The 23916-nt window shown below is 49.3% G+C and overlaps 1 protein-coding gene and 1 long non-coding RNA gene across 3 annotated transcripts in view; one reads left to right on the forward strand and one right to left on the reverse strand.

The window, feature by feature from the left end:
- The window catches only part of LOC142488462 (uncharacterized), a 1468-nt gene extending 1274 nt beyond the window's left edge, over nt 1-194 (reverse strand). The window contains exon 1 of the long non-coding RNA XR_012799416.1: nt 69-194. This is a non-coding gene — a long non-coding RNA (uncharacterized LOC142488462). The remainder of the gene's footprint in view (nt 1-68) is intronic.
- Nucleotides 1-23916, forward strand: part of LOC142488427 (uncharacterized) — a 1092840-nt gene that overhangs the window by 756779 nt on the left and 312145 nt on the right. The gene's annotated exons all lie outside the window — the stretch shown is intronic.

Consider the following 23916-nt stretch of genomic DNA (forward strand, 5'->3'; position numbering starts at 1 on the left):
TTGGTCAATTAACAGCACATAGTTAAGAGAGGGGGGGGGAAAAAACACCTTTTGATATTCAAACATACCAAAATTATCATTGCTTAAGGCCACTGAGTAAATCTTTTAAACAGGACTTGCACATCAAGGGACATACCAAAATTATCACTGCTTAAGGCCACTGAGTAAATATTTTAAACAGGACTTGCACATCAAGGGACATACCTGTGAAGAGAATGCAATTAGATCCATGTCATATCAGTTGAGGCCATTTGTCTTGCATGAAGAAAGTAAGTACATTAACTATAGTCTAACTATATTTATCACTTAAAATGATCACTTTAAATGCATCACTCTTAAGATGCCAATGCTTCTAGATACATAGGGGCCTATGCAGAGAGCAGCGCTATTTCGAAATTCGCCATTTTTTGGAGAAAATCGCGCAGAAAACAGCCGAAAATGGCGAGTTACGAAAAACGCGCCAATTTTTCTTTTCTATTTCTAAAACTCGCCTCGCGGCTGGCGAGAACCTCCATCTCGCCAGTTTTAAAAATATCCTAATGCAGAGAGGCGCGAACGGCATCTAGCGGCTGTTCGCGCCAATAAAATGGCGCGATTGTCTCCGTTTTGCCTCGCCAGAAAAAATTGGCAAGAAGCGGCCGCTCGCGGCCATTGCAAAGGGAAAAAAAAGTCGCAATTTTTTTTTACACATTTCTGAAGCGCGCATCTCGCCAATTTAAACTCGCCACACGCATCCATGTTAAACATAGCAGAATTCGCACATTTCTGCATATGGAGAATAAAACTCTCCAAAAAAGCTACTTTTTAATAAATTCGCCAATTTTAAAATTCGCTGCTCTCTGCATAGGCCCCATAATTTGCAACTGTTTTTGCCTTTTTAAAGACGAAACGTGGGCCCTCCTGGTATACTTTCTTCAGTAAGGGGTCTGCAGATAACACATTCCAATGTTTCTTCACAATCTCTTTAATACTATCGGTTTGAACATTAAATTGTGTTATAAAGATTGGACTATTTGAGTCCCATGTATTCTGTTTTGGATTCCTTTGTTTGTTTAAGAGATCATCCCTATTCATATCCATTACTTCAGTAAGTGACCTTTTAAGATTTGATTTTAAGTACCCCCTATCCTCAAATCTTTTTAAGAGTTCTTCTGATTGAATCAGAAAGTCCTCCTCATTGGAACATATCCTTTTTAGCCGTATTAGTTGTCCTTTAGGTATTGAATTTAAGAGGGGTTTTGGATGGCAGCTGTCAAATCTTAGATATGTGTTACGTGAATTTTCTTTTCTATAGACATTTGAACCAATTTTCATATGCATATCAATAAATAAATATAGATCAAGATATTGAATATGATGAAAATCATAAGTGTAAGTGAATTTCAAATTAAAATCATTGTGATTAAGGTGATTAATAAATAATAAAAGTGACTCCTCCCCTCCATTCCAAATAAATATTAAATCATCCAAGAAACGCCTGTAAAAAGTGATGAAGTGTCGATAAGGGTTGTTATCTCCAAATATGTGGACCGACTCCCACCAACCTAAAAATAGGTTGGCATATGATGGAGCAAAGCTGGTACCCATTGCGGTTCCACATATTTGGAGATAAAAAGTGTCATCAAACAAAAAATAATTATGTGTTAATAAAAAGTGTATACAATCCAAAATAAAAGCTCTTTGTGTAAGTGATAAGGTGGAGTGCTCCAAATAAGTGTTGACAGCTGCCATACCATGTTGATGAGTTATAATGGTATACAAGGAGGTCACATCTAGTGTGACCCAGATGTAACCCCCTTTCCAATCAATACATGTCAATTTATCCAAAAGGTCACCACTGTCTCTGATATGTGAAGGTAAATCATAAACAAATTTCTGCAAATAATAATCCACATATCTAGTGTAACGGTATTTGTGACTTGGCCTGACCCACCCAATCTCACATTGGCCCCTGTGGTCTAACCAGTCCCCCATTACAGTGTGTAGTGTCTGGTGGTGCACCTGTTGGCAACAGGACTCCTGAGTCTCCCGCATGATGGTGTATGGGGAGGACCCGTCCAGACAGGCAGCTGAGGTAGTGTGCTTGAGTCCTACCTAGGTCCAGTGCAGCGCCTCCACCTCATCAGGGTCCCTTCGGTCACTTGGGGATGGTCCTGGCGAGGAACTCCTCTGTGGTGCTCCTCTCTGTACAATCACTCCACACATGTACACGAGAGGGTTTGTAATTAAGTGCATCTTTATTGTACGGTGGGCCATGCTGCCCTCCACAATGGGTGTAATTAGCCCTCCATTGATGACCGTACTTCCCTTTGAAAGGTATTGTCTCCTTAATTAGGGATTCCCTATCCCAGCCGGGATGTCTCTACTCTGTGCCAGGTCCCTGGACACAGACTCCTGCTTCAGCTACTAGAACATAACTGAACTTGTACTTGAACTAGAACTCACTAGAACTCCTCAGAACTCTCATCAGACTAGAACTAACTTTTAGACACAGTGCTGTGCCTTATGTACACTCTGGGGGCTGACACAACTCTGACATCACCAACCAGGGAGTCAGAGTCTGTGACCACTCCCATCCATACATAGGGCACCTCACCAGGGTGTGAGGGAAAACCTCCATAATTACTGCTGGCATGCCCACAACTTACCAGGCCTTACTGTCAGCAGGAGAGATGACTGTAGCCATTTTACATGACCGCTACAATAGAGACACCATCTCCCAAAGATCCAATACTAGCAACTATTGGTCTCCCAGGAGGGCAGACCAAAGTTTTATGGGTCTTTGGGAGATGGTGAAACACTGGAATAATGGGATGTGTCTCAAAAAGGAATTCACACTCTTTAGAATCAAGAACTCCCAAAAGGGAGCCCTCTTCTATGAGTGACCTGAGTTGTTTTAGGAACATTGGTGTTGGGTCACCACGTACTACAGAGTATGATGAACCATCTGATAATTGACGAATAGCTTCCTCCCTGTATTGTGTTCTACTCTGCACCACGATGGCTCCCCCTTTATCTACACTTTTAACAATCAAATCTTTATTATTTTGCAATTTGTGCAGAGCCTCTTTTTCAATCTTGCTGAGATTGTTAATCCTGTTCTGCAGAGGAGACAATTGAAAAGTGTATCCTCTAGAGAGAAGGATCAAGTCCCTCTCAACAAGTTTCTCGAAAGTCATGAGGTAGTGTCCCTTCATATGTTTGGGGAAAAATACTGATTTCTTCTTAAAACCCGACTGTTGTCTACCTAGAACATTAGAAAGATCAATTGTATCAGTCATATCATTAACATTCAATAAACTGTTCATGTCCTGTAGACAACATTGTTCTTTAAATGTCAGGGCAGGGGGTGATGGGTCTGGGCCTAAAGATAATTCTGCAAGCTCCCCCATACCCAAGGGAGTATGTACTCCCTGGGTAATAGGACCGCCCGCATCCTCACCTCCATCCCTCCCATCATCACCAATCCTATCCCCGCCATCAAAGAATCTTTTGAGGGTTAATTTTCGAACATATTTATTCAAATCAATTATAACATCAAATAGTTTGAACTTCGAGGAAGGTGCATATTTCAGTCCCTTGTCTAATACAGAGAGTTCTGCTTGCGACAATGGAATGTTAGTTAAATTAATCACCCCTGTATTTTCAATCAAGAGTTCTTTTTCCTCTTTGATGGATTTTTCTTGCTTTCTTTTCTTTCCTCTTCGTGTGTGTTTGTGCGCTCCCGGTTTTTTGAAGAACCAAAATATGTTTTAGGTTGAATTTCCTTACTCCTACTGTTGTTTTCCTGAAAGGTATGTCCTGAATTGGTAGGATCCCCTCTGGTCTCTCTAGTTTCCCTCTGCGGTCTGGGATTTGCTTGATCTGTATGTGAGTTAGTTGTATGGGCAAATGTGTCGTTATCTGAAAAATCAGATTCCCCACTTGTTTGTGAAAAGGAAATATTTTTCTTGAGAATAGACTTTTGTTTATCCACATAATTCTTTTTAGGTGTAGAAGAATTATACCTTTTTGTGGGTGCAGTTCTCTGCCACACATAGACTTGATTACGTAAATAGTCTTGCTTGTCTCTCTCAAATTTTGTTTGTTTTTTTAACATGATTTCCTTCTCCATAACTTCAATATTCTTAGATAGTTTCTCGTCTAGATCATTAAATCCCTCCATTTCAATGAATTGACGTAAATCCTTTTGCAATGTCTGTATATCTTTATCTAATTGTATCTTTTCCTTTGTTTTAAGTTGTATAATCAAGTCCATAAGTGCAAATGAACAACAATTGAGGGCGTCTTTCCAATCATTCTCAAAGTCAACATTAATAAACCCAAAAGTGGGAGTTTTCTTAATTCATAATCCTTTTGGGATCCTTTTTGTTCTTATATAGTTTTGTAACGTTATAATGTCCCACCATGTGCGTACTTTTAATGATAATAGTCTTTCCAACTTTGTAAATTGTATCTTTAGGTCAGACAAATCCTCACAAATAGATTCCACCGTATTATCAAATACTTGCTCTGCTTTCTTTGCTCTCTTGGAGTTATCTGAGCAGCAAAATGCATATTGTGTGAAAGTCTAATTTTCTTGATCAATATCATCCTCAAAATCTGTATTGTTCTGATCCATAATAAAACCAAATAAAAAATACACAAAAAGTCCAAAAAATTATGTTCATATATGTGTATAACATATAGGGTATACCACACTCTCTTAAGCAATAACTTTAAAAATGATAAGCTCAATGTGACTTAAACCCATATCTTAAATAAAAGAATTAATATCTAATAATATGTACTGTAAATCCATGAATTATCATTATATACAAATCCATAATCTTTATGTATATCTATTCTATTTTCATCTAATTTCATTTCTTATATTTGATATTTTGATTGTATAATGATGAAAATATATTAATAAGTGCTATTGTATAAATTGGATAACTATGTCAATATGTTTACACCTATAGATATTCATCCTCAATTCTGTATATTGGTAAAGAATATGATCTGAAATATGTGAACCGCATACCCATATCTTATTGAGAATATGATTAACTTACATATATGTATATAGAATTTACTGTTTGAACAAATTTGTATACAGCTTATTTTTGGTCATCACCCTTTGATGAATTGAATGAATTGATTAATAAATCTTGTTATATATATATATATATATTGTTCAATAGAACCTTCTGAGATATATATGGGTATGAGAGCTCATATGTTTACAATCAAATGATTTTAAATTGTCAAGTTTAATGTTTTTTTCTCTAATAAACCTTGTTTTTTAATTGATTTTATTTAAATATTCTATGTTTATAATTATAGTAATTGTATACATTATGTTTTAGTAGATTAATAAAGTTATTTTAGTTTGTGTTAGGTTTGTTCAGTTTAGGATGTTAATAAAGTTTGTTTTGTCTTAGACGCGCTGACGTCATCGCTATACCCAGCGCAGGGCGCAGTACTCGTGACGCGTTCTGGAGACATGGCGCGTCGCGTGTGACGCGACTGAGCGACGGGTTGGCGGGACGATTGGCGGGAAAAAGACACTATATTAGGTAGGAGGGGTTATCAGATCTTTGTACACCTTGATAAAGAGCGGAAGCTCGAAACATGTCGGTGGGGGCCTGAGGGCTCATTTTTTTCTTGTTCACCATGCTCTGACCCAATAAACCTCTATCTTTGGGACACACTCTCTAGCAATTTATTTTTATGTAGTAGTGCTCTAACTCTCCTTCGTGGAAACCTGTCTATTGCTGTGGAGTACCAGATGCACACACCTAAGAAGATTCTATCCCTGGAGGACCACCTGCTACAAGTGAGTTATTTCACTCAATCTTGCACCATATGTTCCTATTCAATGTTTTGGCTGGACACTAGCTAGTGGGAGTATTTACCGATTCTGAGGTGATACTCTTCCAGTTTATTGATACCTAGTGGAATGAGGTGTATACCATTATTATCATAGGATACTTCTAGGATACAACGTATAGCAATCAAGAATTTGAAGTTTCTGGGTCTATGTTTTAGAGCACCACACAGTCTTTTTTCCTTTGTGTGGAGGGGGGGACAGTGTGTGTGTGTGTGGGGGGGGCAGTGTGTGTGTGTGGGGGGGCAGTGTGTGTGTGTGGGGGGGCAGTGTGTGTGGGGGGGGGGCAGTGTGTGTGGGGGGAGGCAGTGTGTGTGGGGGGAGGCAGTGTGTGTGGGGGGGGGCAGTGTGTGTGGGGGGGGGGCAGTGTGTGTGGGGGGGGGGCAGTGTGTGTGGGGGGGGGGCAGTGTGTGTGGGGGGGGGGCAGTGTGTGTGGGGGGGGGGCAGTGTGTGTGGGGGGGGGGCAGTGTGTGTGGGGGGGGGCAGTGTGTGTGGGGGGGGGCAGTGTGTGTGGGGGGAGGCAGTGTGTGTGGGGGGGGGCAGTGTGTGTGGGGGGGGCAGTGTGTGTGGGGGGGGCAGTGTGTGTGGGGGGGGCAGTGTGTGTGGGGGGGGGCAGTGTGTGTGGGGGGGGGCAGTGTGTGTGGGGGGAGGCAGTGTGTGTGGGGGGAGGCAGTGTGTGTGGGGGGGGGAGGCAGTGTGTGTGGGGGGGGGAGGCAGTGTGTGTGGGGGGGGGAGGCAGTGTGTGTGGGGGGGGGAGGCAGTGTGTGTGGGGGGGGGAGGCAGTGTGTGTGGGGGGGGGAGGCAGTGTGTGTGGGGGGGGGAGGCAGTGTGTGTGGGGGGGGAGGCAGTGTGTGTGGGGGGGGGAGGCAGTGTGTGTGGGGGGGGGAGGCAGTGTGTGTGGGGGGGGGAGGCAGTGTGTGTGGGGGGGGGAGGCAGTGTGTGTGGGGGGGGAGGCAGTGTGTGTGGGGGGGGAGGCAGTGTGTGTGGGGGGGGGAGGCAGTGTGTGTGGGGGGGGAGGCAGTGTGTGTGGGGGGGGGAGGCAGTGTGTGTGGGGGGGGGAGGCAGTGTGTGTGGGGGGGGGAGGCAGTGTGTGTGGGGGGGGGAGGCAGTGTGTGTGGGGGGGGGAGGCAGTGTGTGTGGGGGGGGGAGGCAGTGTGTGTGGGGGGGGGAGGCAGTGTGTGTGGGGGGGGGAGGCAGTGTGTGTGGGGGGGGGAGGCAGTGTGTGTGGGGGGGGGAGGCAGTGTGTGTGGGGGGGGGAGGCAGTGTGTGTGGGGGGGGGAGGCAGTGTGTGTGGGGGGGGGAGGCAGTGTGTGTGGGGGGGGGAGGCAGTGTGTGTGGGGGGGGGAGGCAGTGTGTGTGGGGGGGGGAGGCAGTGTGTGTGGGGGGGGGAGGCAGTGTGTGTGGGGGGGGGAGGCAGTGTGTGTGGGGGGGGGAGGCAGTGTGTGTGGGGGGGGGAGGCAGTGTGTGTGGGGGGGGGAGGCAGTGTGTGGGGGGGGGGGGCAGTGTGTGGGGGGGGGGGGGGGCAGTGTGTGGGGGGGGGGGGGCAGTGTGTGGGGGGGGGGCAGTGTGTGGGGGGGGGGGGGCAGTGTGTGGGGGGGGGGGGGCAGTGTGTGGGGGGGGGGGCAGTGTGTGGGGGGGGGGCAGTGTGTGGGGGGGGGGGGCAGTGTGTGGGGGGGGCAGTGTGTGGGGGGGGGGGGCAGTGTGTGGGGGGGGGGGGGGGCAGTGTGTGGGGGGGGGGCAGTGTGTGGGGGGGGGGGGCAGTGTGTGGGGGGGGGGGGGGCAGTGTGTGGGGGGGGGGCAGTGTGTGTGGGGGGGGGGGGCAGTGTGTGTGTGGGGGGGGGGGCAGTGTGTGTGGGGGGGGGGGGGCAGTGTGTGTGGGGGGGGGGGGGCAGTGTGTGTGGGGGGGGGGGGGGGCAGTGTGTGTGGGGGGGGGGGGGGCAGTGTGTGTGGGGGGGGGGGGCAGTGTGTGTGTGGGGGGGGGCAGTGTGTGTGTGGGGGGGGGGCAGTGTGTGTGTGGGGGGGGGGCAGTGTGTGTGTGGGGGGGGGGCAGTGTGTGTGTGGGGGGGGGGCAGTGTGTGGGGGGGGGGCAGTGTGTGGGGGGGGGGGGGCAGTGTGTGTGGGGGGGGGGGCAGTGTGTGTGGGGGGGGGGCAGTGTGTGTGGGGGGGGGGGGCAGTGTGTGTGGGGGGGGGGGGCAGTGTGTGTGGGGGGGGGGGGGCAGTGTGTGTGGGGGGGGGGGGGCAGTGTGTGTGGGGGGGGGGGGGCAGTGTGTGTGGGGGGGGGGGGGCAGTGTGTGTGGGGGGGGGGGGCAGTGTGTGTGGGGGGGGGGGCAGTGTGTGTGGGGGGGGGGGCAGTGTGTGTGTGGGGGGGGGGGCAGTGTGTGTGTGGGGGGGGGGCAGTGTGTGTGGGGGGGGGGCAGTGTGTGTGGGGGGGGGGCAGTGTGTGTGGGGGGGGGGCAGTGTGTGTGGGGGGGGGGCAGTGTGTGTGGGGGGGGGGCAGTGTGTGTGGGGGGGGGGCAGTGTGTGTGGGGGGGGGGCAGTGTGTGTGTGTGGGGGGGGGGCAGTGTGTGTGGGGGGGGGGCAGTGTGTGTGTGTGTGTGGGGGGGGGGGGGGACAGTGTGTGTGTGTGGGGGGGACACACAGTGTGTGTGTTTGGGGGGGGACAGTGTGTGTGGGGAGGGGGACAGTGTGTGTGTGGGGGGGGGACAGTGTGTGGAGGGCAGTGTGTGTGTGTGGGGGGGGGCAGTGTGTGTGTGTGGGGGAGCAGTGTGTTTGTGTGGGGGGCAGTGTGTGTGTGTGGGGGGGGAACAGTGTGTGTGTAGAACACTGTAGGGGGGGGACGAAGCTGCGCAGGGGAGGGGGAACACAAACAGAGAGGGGGGAGTGGAGAAACAGACAGGGGGAGTGGGAAATTGTACTCCCGGGCAATGCCGGGTCTCTCAGCTAGTAACCAATATAGGGAAATAATAAGTATATAATAATACAAAACCGTAATAGGTGAATAGATTAACGTCTGCAACTGTATCAATAGAGTGGCTCACACCCTCTGCACTAGGAAACGAAAACACAAGAAAACAGCGCAAAAATGCACATAGTGAAGTACATAAAAAATGTGTTTTATCAATAAAAATGTAAGTATTCTGCGTACATCAGATAAGTAGGGTAAAAGGATTGACTGTGATAAACACAGACTTTACCAGTCAGCAGGTAAGTACACGACAGGAAATCATCTCATAACGGTGGTATCGGGGTCGTCACGACTTGTCTGTTGTGGTGGCCTCTCTCACTAGTGGCACCAAAGATCCGTCTCGGAGATGGCGTCCCTTCTTTCAAGATGGTGTCGTTCCGGTCAGATGAATACCAGGAAGCAGAGGATTAGAAGTCCTTGTGGTGTACAAGTCCCATCCAGTGGTGACTAGTTCGAAATGTCCATATGTACTGATTGTCCGTATATTACAGAGCAATAGGGTAGAAACTATGCATGTAGTGGACCAGTCAATGATGTCACTGTTAAGTCGCGCAAGCTCCTCCACGGGGCGTCGCGTATACAGAGCGTCAGACTCGATACCGGAACACACTGAGCTCTACAGAGGGATCACAGGCTAGGAAAATATTTAAAAAGTGGCAGTCTGGAGACTTCCGGTGACGTCACCACGGATGGCTGGACTAGGTGAAGAGCTCCCGACACCCTCAGAAGAAAAGAGTAGTATACACATCCCCCCCCACACCAAATCGCCTGATTCAGCCCCCATACCCGCACTCAGCACGGGCGAGATGGCGACCAAATCAAAAAAAGAGCCAAAACACTGTGGCGAAGTTCTTTACCCCCCGCACCGCGCCGGGCAGAGTTGGAGCTGAATCCTGACTCCCAAGATGGCGCCGAGGAGCCGGAGCACACGGTGCTTGGCGAGTTCCAGGAGCAACTTGACTCAGACCCCCCAGTCCTTAATAAAGAGTTTTTTTGATTCCCCTGATCCTCAAAATGAGGAAAGAGGGGTGCAGGAGGACACAGAGAAGGCCCTGCAAAAATATTATAGCGGACCTAGGAGCCCTCTCCGGAAGAACTGACGAGCTGGAGGCCAAAATCGAAGGGACCATCACCTCCCAGTCTGAAACCCACGAGAAAGTTGCAAGATGCGGCGACGCAATCAGAGACCTCCAGAACGCACTGCAGGACCTCGAAAAACCGCGAAAGGAGGCAGAACACCCGCCTAAGAAGTATACCAGAGGCAGTCTCCCACGCGGACCTACAGGCCTTCCTCCGCAGAGTTTTCTTCCAGCTGGTACCAGGCCTCTCTGAGCATGAGCTCCTTATGGATAGAGCCCACCGCGCCCTGGGCCCAAAAACCAACCGACCCCAACCTGCCACAGGGACGTAGTGGTAAGGCTACATGCATACTCCACCAAGGAACTGTAAGGAATCCGCTCCTCGGTTTACTGTTTGCCTTACCTTGCAGACGTGTGCAGTCCCTGGAACACTTCCCCTGATATTTACTGCAGCCTGGATTCACTCACCAAAGCAATACTGCCACACGCTCCTTCTGCTATTGGTTCACTGACCTTTAAGTACTTCTTTCCCACAATGCTCCCTGCCGAGCATAGTCCTTTCTGGATGTCACTAACTGTTCTGCCACAAGCCCCTGGCTTTGTTATCCTGGTTTCCTAAGGCCGGCTGCTATTGTCATGCAGCGGTCTACTCCTGTCTCCTGTGCTGAAGCTGAGTACTCTCCTGGTTGTCTTCAGCTCCAGGTTTCCTAAGGCCGGCTGCTATTGTCATGCAGCGGTCTGTTCCAGTCTCCTGTGCTAAAGCTGAGTACTCTCCTTGTTGACTTCAGCTCCTTGTTTTCTGAGACCGTCTGCTATTGTCACGCAGTGGTCTGTTCCCTGTCTCCTGTGCTGAAGTGGAGGTTTCCCCAGTGTTTCTTCAGCTTCCTGGTTCCTGGGGCCTGCTGCTCATTCTCTATTGCAGAGGCCGTGTCCTGGTTCCTGCGCTGAAACGGAGGATTCCTCAGCCCGCTCAGGACACTTGCGCTGAAGCACTGGTTTACCAGTGCAGCTAGGCGGTGTTCTACTCTGGTCTGCCTATCACCTCCTGAGACCAGTACCATGGGCCATGGTCGCCGCACGCGCAGAGGCCACTCCCGCGCTCCCTAAGCTGAAGCGGGGCACTCCTGACTACTTGTTTGCCGAACTCCTGCTTGAACAATGTTAATCCTGATGTCTCCGATCCTGACCCTGGCTTGTCCACTGGCGATGCTGTCTTCTCCACTCCTGATCCTGCTACGTACGACTACGAACTGCGCAATCCGGATCAGCCTGCGCGGTCTAAGGTTGGTGCTTTTACAACCCCACCTCAGCCACGCGGTCCGACCCAGGTTTGTGGCGAGCACAAGCGTGACAGGAACGAATAATGAATGCCGCCAGGGGCCTACGCAGCATACAAGTGGACAACCACAGACATTCAACTATTTAATGACCTGTCCAGGACCACAATGATAAAGAGACGGGAGATGAAGCCCCTCACCAATTACCTCCACAATCAAGGAGTCAAATATCGCTGGGGGTTCCCTTTCAAGCTAGTGGTGCTCCGCAAAGGGCGCCACTTCACAATCTCGGCTCCGGAGGATGCGAGAGACTTCCTCAAAGCCCTAGGGATCCCCCCCACCCACACAGCGACAACCGCCCCCCCCCCCCCCCCCGTCCAGTGGCAGGGTCAGAGCCTACAGGACACCCCTCGAGCATCGGAGAGGCTGGCCAGCCAAAAATCGCGATGATGGAACTGACCGATCCATTGGAGAACCATGCATCCACGGCGGGATGAAAACCAACCACGCACCCTAAGGTCCCAGGCCTACACGGACTTCCTCTAACCCCTCTCCCCTTACCTGCAATGTCGACTCCCCAGGAACTGCGACTGCACCCATCCAGACTTCTACTATCCGGCAGCAAGGACCGCAGCAACTAAGCCCTGGGATACACCAAAGATGGCCGCATGGAAGCTCCGCGTCCCCAGGACCTCCAAGAATGCTCAACAGCACCGCGGCGACCTGCCTCCTGCTGTTGCCCTCCCTTCCCCCCCCACCCCCCACTTCCACCCTCTCCCCCTTCCCTCTCCCCCCGCCCCACCCCCACCCTTCCAAGAAGCCTCGCTACTCACCCACCAGGATCCAGCAACGTGAAGAGACCCCCTCCGTCCCCCGCAGACAAGCACCCGAACCAAGGCCATCAACCGTCCGCCTTCGACCTCCTCCCCGGCGCGGATCCCGCCTCAAGACCTGGGTTGTCTACTTGCAGCCTGTTTTGCCCGAGAGGTGGAGCCGGGCCTGTCCTGGGACTGCCTGTCGCTTCGCCCGAACTCTGTCTGAGCAGGCCTGAAGTGCCTCACCAACTAAGGACACCTACCCTGCTCTCCCCCCTCCCATTCCTGACCCGAGGAGAACAGGTCGTATATATGCGTCTCGATCCCCCAAACGCACCCCCCACCCACCACTCCTTTCCCCCTGCACTATCCTCCCACCCCTGCCAAGACGGAGATGACCATGCCTAAAATGTGCTAGTCTCGCCCTTATTAACTTCGCTGGTACCACCCTACCCTCCCCTGACAGAATCCAACCAGTCGCCCCTACCCCAACCCCCCCCCCATAGCCCTTCACTATATGGGGGGGGGGGGTTGGGGTAGGTCTGCGCCTGTCTCCTGTGCTAAAGCTGAGTACTCTCCTGGTTGTCTTCAGCTCCAGGTTTCCTAAGGCCGGCTGCTATTGTCATGCAGCGGTCTGTTCCAGTCTCCTGTGCTGAAGCTGAGTACTCTCCTTGTTGACTTCAGCTCCTTGTTTCCTGTGACCGGCTGCTATATTCACGCAGCGGTCTGTTCCGGTCTCCTGTGCTGAAGCGGAGGTTTCCCCAGTGTTTCTTCAGCTTCCTGGTTCCTGTGGCCTGCTGCTCATTCTCTATTGCAGAGGCCGTGTTCTGGTTCCTGCGCTAAAACGGGGGATTCCCCAGCCCGCTCAGGACTCTTTGCGTTGAAGCACTGGTTTACCAGTGCAGCTAGGCAGTGTTTCTACTCTGGTCTGCCTATCACCTCCTGAGACCAGTACCATGGGCCATGGTCGCCGCACGCGCAGAGGCTACTCCCGTGCTCCTAAGCTGAAACGGGGCACTCCTGATACCTGTTGCCGAACTCCTGCTTGAACAATGTTAATCCTGATGTCTCCGATCCTGACCCTGGCTTGTCCACTGGCGATGCTGTCTTCTCCACTCCTGATCCTGCTACGTACGACTACGAACTGCGCAATCCGGATCAGCCTGCGCGGTCTAAGGTCGGTGCTTTTACAACCTCACCTCAGCCACGCGGTCCGACCCAGATTTGTGGCGAGCACAAGCGTGACAGGAACGAATAATGAATGCCGCCAGGGGCCTACGCAGCATACAAGTGGACAACACAGACATTCAACTATTTAATGACCTGTCCAGGACCACAATGATAAAGAGACGGGAGATGAAGCCCCTCACCAATTACCTCCACAATCAAGGAGTCAAATATCGCTGGGGGTTCCCTTTCAAGCTAGTGGTGCTCCGCAAAGGGCGCCACTTCACAATCTCAGCTCCGGAGGATGCGAGAGACTTCCTCAAAGCCCTAGGGATCCCCCCACCACACAGCGACAACCGCCCCCCCCCATCCAGTGGCAGGGTCAGAGCCTACAGGACACCCCTCGAGCATCGGAGAGGCTGGCCAGCCAAAAATCACGATGACGGAACTGACCGATCCATTGGAGAACCATGCATCCACGGCGGGATGAAAACCAACCACGCACCCTAAGGTCCCAGGCCTACACGGACTTCCTCTAACCCCTCTCCCCTTACCTGCAATGTCGACTCCCCAGGAACTGCGACTGCAACCCATCCAGACTTCTACCTATCCGCCAGCAAGGACCGCAGCAACTAAGCCCTGGGATACACAAAAGATGGCCGCATGGAAGCTCCGCGTCCCAGGACCTCCAAGAATGCTCAACAGCACCGCGGCGACCTGCCTCCTGCTGTTGCCCTCCCTTCCCCCCTCCCCCCACTTCCACCCTCTCCCCCCGCCCCCACCCCCCACCCTTCCAAGAAGCCTCGCTACTCACCCACCGGGATCCACCAACGTGAAGAGGCCCCCTCCGTCCCCCGCAGACAAGCACCCGAACCAAGGCCATCAACCGTCCGCCTTCGACCTCCTCCCTGGCGCGGATCCCGCCTCAAGACCTGGGTTGTCTACTTGCAGCCTGTTTCGCCCGAGAGGTGGAGCCGGGCCTGTCCTGGGACTGCTGTCGCTCCGCCCGAAACTCTGAGCAGGCCTGAAGTGCCTCACCAACTAAGGACACCTACCCTGCTCTCCCCCCTTCATTCCTGACCCGAGGAGAACAGGTCGTATATATGCGTCTCGATCCCCAAACGCACCCCCCACCCACCCCTCCTTTCCCCCTGCACTATCCCCCCACCCCTGCCAAGACGGAGATGACCATGCCTAAAATGTGCTAGTCTCGCCCTTATTAACTTCGCTGGTACCACCCTCCCCTCCCCTGACAGAATCCAACCAGTCGCCCCTACCCCAATTTCCCCCCATAGCCCCTCACTATATGCTCCCGGGCACCAATAATCTCACATTCAGACATAACCTCTCCCCCTCCCTCGCACCGATCCAAGAAAATGACTCACAAACTCCAGCTAAGTATATGCAATGCAGATCTTCCCTGCCCTAGAGGACTCAGTATGTCCAGATGTCCCTAGACCTGCTGTTCCAATTGAACTGGGACATAAGAGCTCTCTCTCAAACCTACATACGCTGCTGTTATTGCTGTCTGCTCCCCATTAACCCACACCCCCCACCCCCCGTAAAGGCAATGTTACCCGCTCAGGGACCTCGCGCACCCAGAATACCGCTGGTCCTGCGGGTCAGTAAGCTCATGCTTCAGGACCGCTGATAAAGACACTGTATAAGCCCTTGACACTGCCCCCTGGCCTTGTTTCCCCTCTCCCCCCCCCTCTCCCACAGTGAATCTAAGGAAAGATTGGTCTGATCTGTGTATATCCATGCATTGTCGTCCGCTCAGGACCTAGAACACCCAGAATGCTTATGTAACACTGGACCAGCTGGTCAGTTGAAATATGCTTTAGGAGCGATGTCTGAACTCTGTATATGCCTTTGACCTTGCTTTCTGCCATGGTTCCCTCCCCCTCCTCTCCCTCCCTATGCCCCTCCCTCCCTCTGCCCCCTCCCCCCCCTCTATCCTCCCCCCTCCCCATCTATCCCCCCCCCCCCCACAAAGTTCCAAGGAAAAGGCTTACCTGATCTATGAATACCCATGCAATGAAGTCCACTCAGGACCATGAGCTCCCAGAACACATGCGTGTCCCCAGTCCTACTGATCAGTTGAAATATGCCTTTAGAGCACTGTTTAGACACTGTATATGCCTGTGTCTTCTGCCACGGTATTTCCCCCCCTCACCTTCCCTCCCCCTCCCCCCACAATGTTGCAAGGAAAAGGTTTGCCTGAGCTAGGTATATCCATATAATGATGTCCACGTAGGAACAAGAGTTGGCTGTGTTGCACTATATCTTGTTTTTTTCTCGTTTCATGTCTTACTCCATACGCCTGAAGACGCATCTGATTACCCTAAGATTGAGGAATTGCTAAGTCATCACTTTGGGACATAATTCCTTTTGTCTGGAATTAGGCGCCGGTATCTCTTTTGTTTTTACTAATAATTTACAACTTAAATTCACGCACAACTATCACAGACAACACATTTATTATCTTGATCTATGTCTTTATGTGGACCTGAGTCTGGATGTCCATACAGAAATATATCGTAAACCAAACTCACGAAATACATATCTTCACTCTGACAGCTGTCACCCTAAGAGCCTTATAAGAGGCATACCAAAGGGGCAGTTCCTTAGAGCTAAGAGGAACTGCTCCAAAGAGGAGGACTTTACCTCCCAGTTGTTACGCCGGTGCTGCCCGCAGACAAGACCCGTCCCCTGAGCTGAAGGGGGAAGTGGTAATACACGCACCCGCAGCAAAGGGAGCGTGTCTGGAGTGTGGTATAAAGTGTTGCCAGGCCAGGTGTAGTAAGGTAGACAATACTTACCGGTACCGGTTGTAGAGATAGAGTGATGAATGCCTTGCCGAGGTCAGGGAGTGGAGAGTGGAGATAGATCGTAGTCCAAGCCGTGTTCAAGGGGTTACCAGAGTGAGCGTTGTCCAAGGAGTGCCGAGATCGAGAGCCAGAAGGGGGTAGTCGTACAAGCCGCGTCAGAACCTGTGAAAACACTGAGAGAATCCAGAAGTACTTCCATACAGAGACTATGTCGAGCAAAGACTGAGAGCAGAGAGGAGCTAGATAAAGCAGGAAGGTCCAATTAGGAACGGAGGCGGGACAGGAAGAGCTACAGGGAGACACTGCAGATTGGTGCAGGCATAACAGGCCAGGTGAGTCTTGTTGGTAACCTGAGTATGCTCGTGCAGTGTGCGGGGGCGGGAAGAAGAGTATGCAGGGGGACGGGAAGAAGAGTGTGCAGACTGAGCATGCTCCGTAACTCGTGTACGAGCGTGAACCGAGCCAGTGTATGGTGCAGGTGTGCGTGCAGGAGGGCGTGGGCGCGCGCGGCGCTGTACAGAGGAATCGCCGAGGGGAGTGATCCGGCGGCAGGGGCGGGGAGCCGTGGAGGCCGGTAAGGCAGGATTGTTTTGTGTGTCATGGGGCTCCCTGCGGGGAGGGAGTGCTCTGTGTGAGGAGCGTGGAGAACGCCGATTCCTGACACCCTAATGACAATCAAATCCAATTCCTTCAGAATCTACTGGGTTCATTGGATCAATCGGTACTTTCCGCGCTACTGCTTGTCGGACACGCCAACATGGTCCTTTGCCCAGACCAAGACAAATCCACTCTGCCCACGACACCACACACTGCCAAGACACAGAAAAAGGCCAAAAAGTACAGTGAAATTCTGAGAAACTACTCATTGTCAGATATCTGGAGGGCCCAGCACGTAGGCCAGAGGGACTACATGTTCTTCTCGGCTCCTCATCAGTCTTACTCGCGGATTGACTACTTTCTGGGTACCAATAATGTTCTCCAGGCATCCTCCCACTCCAACATAGGCCCAATTACCTGGTCAGACCACGCCCCTGTCGAACTCACCCTCTCTCTGCCTTTCGTCAAAAGCTCTGTGTACAAGTGGAAACTGAACGACTCCCTTCTTAACGACCCCCAGGTGATCAAAACAATCAAACAAAAACTAAACACTTTTTTTCAAATAAATAGTGGTTCGGTCTCAGCAGCAGCAACGCTCTGGGAAGCGCACAAAGCTACCATCAGGGGAGACCTTATTTCATTAGCCTCCCATAAGAAGAAAATAAAACTCAAAGCGCAAAAAGAACTCACTGAGAAGATCCTGGCCCTAGAACTCCAACATAAGCAGACCCCATCAAAAAAAGTGTTCAGAACCCTAGATAAAGCAAGAACAGAACTTAAAGTACTGCAGCTTGACGAGGTAGAGAGAGCGCTGAAATGGACTAACCAAAAGTTCTACGACAGGGGCAATAAAGCCGATAAACTTCTGGCCTCGAAACTTAGAGGCGTAAAGGCCAAAGCCCAGATCACAAAAATCCGTACCAGGAATGGGCAGCTAACATATAACGAGAAAGAAATAGCGCAGGAATTTGCAGAGTTCTACAAAGAACTTTACAACCTCCACCCCCCCCCCCCCCCGACCAGGACCAGGAAAGTGCCAAAATATCCGCAGAATACCTAACCCAATGCAACCTCCCCACCCTTTCCGCGGAAGAGCTTGAGTTCCTTAATCAAAAACTAACCCAAGAAGAGCTGTCGCAAGCTATTTCTTCTCTCACAATAGCCAAGACACCCGGCCCAGACGGGTTCTCTAATGCATACTATAAAAAATTCACAGCATCCCTCTCCCCTTATCTACTGGACATGTTCAATTCCTTCTTAGAAGGGGAACCAATCCCAGGTTTTCGGCCGCCAACCTGGCTATCATCCACAAGGAAGGAAGAGATCTGCTACAATGCGGTAGCTATAGATCGATCTCCCTACTCAACACAGACCTCAAGCTTTTCAGCAAGATCCTAGCAAACAGGCTGAACGCTATTCTCCCCAGACTGATTCATATAGGCCAGGTGGGCTTTGTGTCAGAAAGACAGGCCTCTGACAACACCCGCAAAATTATTGACATCATAGACCACGTCCACCTCAACAAGTCTCAGGCCATGATCCTAAGCCTTGATGCCCAAAAGGCATTTGACCGAATCAAGTGGTCATTTCTAGACCAAACCATGCTTCGGTTTGGCTTCTCGGGTCCATTCCTCAAGGGGGTACGAGCCCTCTACAGCAACCTGTAGAGGGAGAAAGGGGGTAGCCTGGTATTAAAGGGGTTGCACCTCATATGGCCATCCCCTGACCTCACCAGAGACAAGGGGTTAACTGGACTGCGGTCAAGGGATGTGGTTTGCACCTTGTTATACCTTGAAAATGTATGTTCCCCTGTTCCCATGTTTCACTTTTAATGTTGTTTCCCAAGGCAGGGATAAAATCCGGCAGAGATTCCTTTGCAGACGCCATCTGCTAGGCTAATAGGTCATGAAGGGCAGCCGGCTGATTAGCTTAAGCACGGTGATCAAAAAGTTAACTGCCCTGATTGATTAATACTTAGTCTCTAGACTTTGGGTAAACAATCAACAGACTCTGCCAGTGTAATTGTTACCTGAGGGCGGAGAATCATCAAACTGGAGTGGTTTGTAAGTGTTATGTCTACACCTACAAACAATGCAGATACTTCATTTAGTAAACTGATCGTTGCCTCTGATTTAATTATGGGGCTACCCATATAGTCCCAGTACACATGAGCTAATTAGCTGGAGGGCATGGGTTAGTCTGTGTCTCCACGTTAGGGATTGGATACAGATAATTGTTCACCAATAGTCTGTATTCAATGTGAAGGATAGGGTTGCACAGGTATATAAACTGTGTCAACCCTACAGTTTTTAGTTGTGCTTCTGATTCCACCTGGAATGTCACCGGATTGATGGAGAATTGCTAGCTGATACTTCTCCATTCCCCAACCCTAAGTAAGTGTTACCTTCTTGTCTGTTAATTGTACTATATTGATGTGTTCACCTTATTTAAGGAATAAATTATATTTTATTATATCTAAGCCTCGTTCAGTTCAACCCAGATATTTGGTGTTCATTATATCTTGTCATAAGCTACCGTGACACAACCCCACCACCCTTCTAAAACTCACGGGAGGGCACTCCAATCCAATAACAATCAAAAATGGAACCAGGCAAGGTTGCCCCCTAACCCCCCTACTATTCGCCATATCGATAGAGCCATTGGCAGCCCGGATCAGAGCTGAACCCAGCATAAAGGGCATCCCAATCGCAGATAGGGAGTATAAAATCTCCCTCTTTGCTGATGACGTCATTCTGACCCTAGCCGACCCGCACACCTCCCTTCCCAATCTGCAGAAACTGCTGGACCAATTTAGTCTAGTGTCTGACTATAAAATAAATACGGACAAGTCCGAGGCGCTCAACATCTCTCTCCCAGACCCTACGTGGAAACTCCTACAAACCAACTTTAAATATAAATGGAATAGCTCCCACATTAAATACTTAGATATAAAAATAGCAAGCTCATACAGCTCTTTATATCATGCTAACTACCCCCACCCCCTGTTCCACCAGACCAAAAGATAACTGGAGTCCTGGCACACTCACCAGATTTCCTGGTTCAGAAGAATTGTGTCCGCCAAAATGAACATCCTCCCCCACTTACTTTACTATTTTCAGACCCTCCCAGTCCCAGTTCCACTAGCAGAACTAAGGAATATGCAGGCTCATATCCTCCGCTTCATTTGGAGGCAGCGCAGACTAAGGGTGCCGAAATCGGTGCTGCTGGCTGCCAGGACGAGAGGGGGCTTGGGAGCCCCAGGTGTGGTCAGGTACTACCAGGCAGCACAGCTGAGGCAGGCTGCGGTCTGGAATAATCCCCCAACCTCAAACTGCTGGTTGGCGATAGAAACCCACCACGCGGCCCCCACCCACCTCCCGGCCTTACTATGGTCGCCGGCCTACAAGGGAAGAAGGCCCTTGAGACTTGAGCTTAGGGGGGGTGAAGTGCATGTGGTTTACGTGGATTAAAACTAAAGGGAAACATGGCCTAGCTTCATCCCACTCACAACTCACCCCCATCTTCGGGAATCCGGACTTCCCACCCGGGTGCTCCCGTACCCAATTTGGTCAATTCCAGGACCTAAACATCAGAGTGGTTGCAGATCTGCTGGAAGGGGACGAGGTTCTGTTCTTCCATGAGCTCAAAAACAAACTCTCCTCCCCAGACCTCCCCATCTTTAAATACCTTCCGATAAGGCACTTCCTGAGAGCCCAATCCCCAAATCTCAAATCCCCAGCGTGCACTAGATTTGAAACCATCTGCCTAAAGGGGGAATATCAGAGAGTGCTGACTTAAACATTCCAATCGATCCGGAAGACTGGGAGGATATCTGGGAAGCTGCCACCAAAACCTCAATTTGTTCTATGACAAAAGAAAATATATATAAAATCTTATTTCAATGGTACCTAACCCCGAGTAGACTGAGCCAGATCTTCCCCGGTACTACTGATGTGTGCTGGAGAGGATGTGGTCAAAGAGGAGACATGCCCCATATTTGGTGGGCATGCTCAGAGATCCAGAGATTCTGGTCCAGGATCCAGAGTCTCTTGATTGAAACCCTGGGACTGGAGGTCCCCCTGAACCCCCTGACGTACGTGCTGGGAAAACCAATTGAAGACCTCCACGCCCCTGTAGCAAAATTAACCTCGGCGATCCTAACAGCCGCCAGATGCTGTATCGTGGCGGCCTGGAAACAAGAAAAGGCCCCCTCCAGGAGAACAGTAATTAAAAGAATAGATGTGGTCATGAACATGGAGAGACTGACAGCCATGCTGAAGCAGAGAATGCCTCAACACTATAATTCATAGTGTACATGTGCAGAGGGTCTCCGGAGCTGAACCGCGTTGGTTTCAGGTCGGGGGACCCCCTGCTCCCCGAGATACAGACCCCTTTATGAGGTGCCGGTATCCCTCTGCGTTTAAAGGTCCCGATCACGTGTCCGGGGCCTGTAAACAAAGCAGAGGGATACCGGCACCCCCTAAAGGGGCCTGTATCTCGGGGAACAGGGGGTCCCCGGACCTAAAACCACAGCGGTTCTGCTCCGGAGACCCTCTGCACATGTACAGTATAAATAAAACACACACATCAATAAAGAATCGTTCTTTACCTTAGCGGCTATGTGCTATGGTAATGAAGCAGCATTTCTGTATTTTAATAATATTGTACAGTGAGCAGGGGGTTCCCTGAGCCAGAAATTAATGCTCAGGGGACCCCCTGCTCCTGCACAATATTATTAAAAATACAGAAATGCTGCTTCATTACCATAGCGTATAGCCGCTAAGGCAATGAAGGGTTAAGGCAGAATAAACAATAAATACATTAAATACATATTTTTAATGTGTTTGTTAAACCTCCCTGCCTTCACTGTAATCTATGTAAAAAACCCTCCCCCTATTGTGTGTGTTAAACCTGCCTGCCTTGACTGTAATCTATGTAAAAAAACCTCCCCCTATTGTGTCTGCTAAACTTCCCTGCTTTGACTAATCTGTGTAAGCCCCCCCCCTATTGTGTCGGTTAAATCTCCCTGGCCTGTGTTTCTGTGAGTGCAGTGTACTGTATGTAAATGTGGGGAGGGGGATCCCGTGTAAATAACCACACCCACACCCACTACCCACTACCCACTACCCACCTGCACATGGCCCCTCCGCTGCTGCAAAAAAGAGACAAAAATTTAAACATACAAAGTAATGTCCCCTAACCCCTTAATTACCATAGCGGTTATAAACCGCTACAGTCATTAAGGGGTTAACCCACCCTCACCCACCAGTCGGGATGCCTACATACCCTCCCACACTAACCCCCCCCTGTGAGGCCTAACCACCCAGTACCCACAAGAGAGGCCTACCCACATACCGTTGGGGAAACACCCCCCCATACCCACAATAAAAACAATACAGTGCCCCACAATAAACATAATTCTATTTATTAAATACATTACCCATCCCCTGTGCCCCCCCATAAATACAAGAATACAAGATTTATTCTTTTTGTGGAAAGCGTAAATAAAAAACACAGTGTGAGGTTATTTTGAAACAGAATAACACGTGAATTTATTCAAGTCAAGTGCACAACGGAGACAGCTTCAAAACAAAAGCTCTCTAAATAATAACACGATATGCCATATATTTATACCCTAAATCCTAAAGCTCCACCCCTTTATGGGGGGGCTTGCACGTCACTAAACATTACCTCATTTTGTAATACATAACAATACTAAAGCTGATGTCATTTTGTAATACATAACAATATTGTATAACTACCTGTCAGCTAGAAACCATTCTGGGGTTAAATGGGATGTGCCTATTCTGTCGCCTAGCAATATGTTATGAGAATAAATTCTACTGCAAGAATCTAAACTTATCTCATGGGTTCTCATAACTTTTAGCCTGTTTACACTTTCAATTTGAAGCTGATTGGATGAGGAAGAGTCAATAAGAGCGAAAACCTTCCTTTCTCTGCTTCACACATTTGTTTATACAGAAATGAAACACAGAAATTAGACTCACAAAGACAAGACAAGATGGCGGATTGAAATATTCACACAAAATGGCTTCATCCTAAATGCTGTTATGTTGTTATGCCAGACCCCCTAATGTCTCAACTTCGTCATTTTACATACAGGGTTCATAACGCAGAACCACGGAACCAACCCTGAATGTAAAAAAAATAAACCTGGCCTATACAGTACATTCAATACATACACCCTCTCCCCCCCCCCCCCCCAACACCTACAGTACAATAATGTGCAAAAATAACTATTATCCAGATATGGATAATAGATTAATTGCCCATTATTAAAAACATTAACTAGCATATTCAAATAAATAAAGTACTACTGACCTCATCAATACGAAGTGTCCGTCGCCAGCAACCTCCTTGTCTTGCCCACAAAATACATAGCCAGTACAAAGCCAATACATTGCAAGTACATTCAGATATCAATTAACCCCTTAAACACCTTATCAGATAATAACCGCAAAGGTGATTAAGGGGTTAAGCCACACTGGGCCGATACCCACACTTCACCCATGAATTTGTACAGTGGCTTCATCATGCAACTATATATATATACTGTATATATATATATATATACAGATATATATATATATATATATATATATACACACACAGTATATATATATATATATATATATATATATATATATATATATATATACAGTGGTTGACAAATCACTAAAAAATCTACTCGCCACCTAGTACCAAACGTGTGCTGCTTGGGCCAATATTTACTCGCCCGGGGGTTAAATCCACTCGCCCGGGGCGAGCAAATGTATAGGTTTGTCGAACACTGTATATATATATATATATAGACCTGCCTAAGACATGCAGATGAGCATACAGCTATATTTGCATATATATATATATATATATATATATATATATATATATATATATATATATATATATATATATATAGTATATATATAGTATATACACACATGATGAACCAATATACAAAAAAAATGTAGAAGGGTTATCAAAACCATACATGTCCTACAAATAACACTTCTCCATACAGACACACTACAATAAAATCAATTTTCTTTAATAATCCTAACTGATCATCAAATGCCAATGAAACACCTCACATTCCAATCAATACATTACAACCAATCAAGTAAACAAAAATCAATTAGCAATCATTATTTACATCCCTAAACAATTAACACTCCATCCCGAACAATGAAACAATGAACTAATTCACGCCTGGAGCAGAACAATTTAGCCTGTGAAAAAATATAAGTACCAACCAAAATACAGTACAACCTTTAAAACCAAGGCTATCCCTG

Source organism: Ascaphus truei, chromosome 2 (genome assembly GCF_040206685.1).
Source record: "Ascaphus truei isolate aAscTru1 chromosome 2, aAscTru1.hap1, whole genome shotgun sequence".
Classification (NCBI taxonomy): domain Eukaryota; kingdom Metazoa; phylum Chordata; class Amphibia; order Anura; family Ascaphidae; genus Ascaphus; species Ascaphus truei.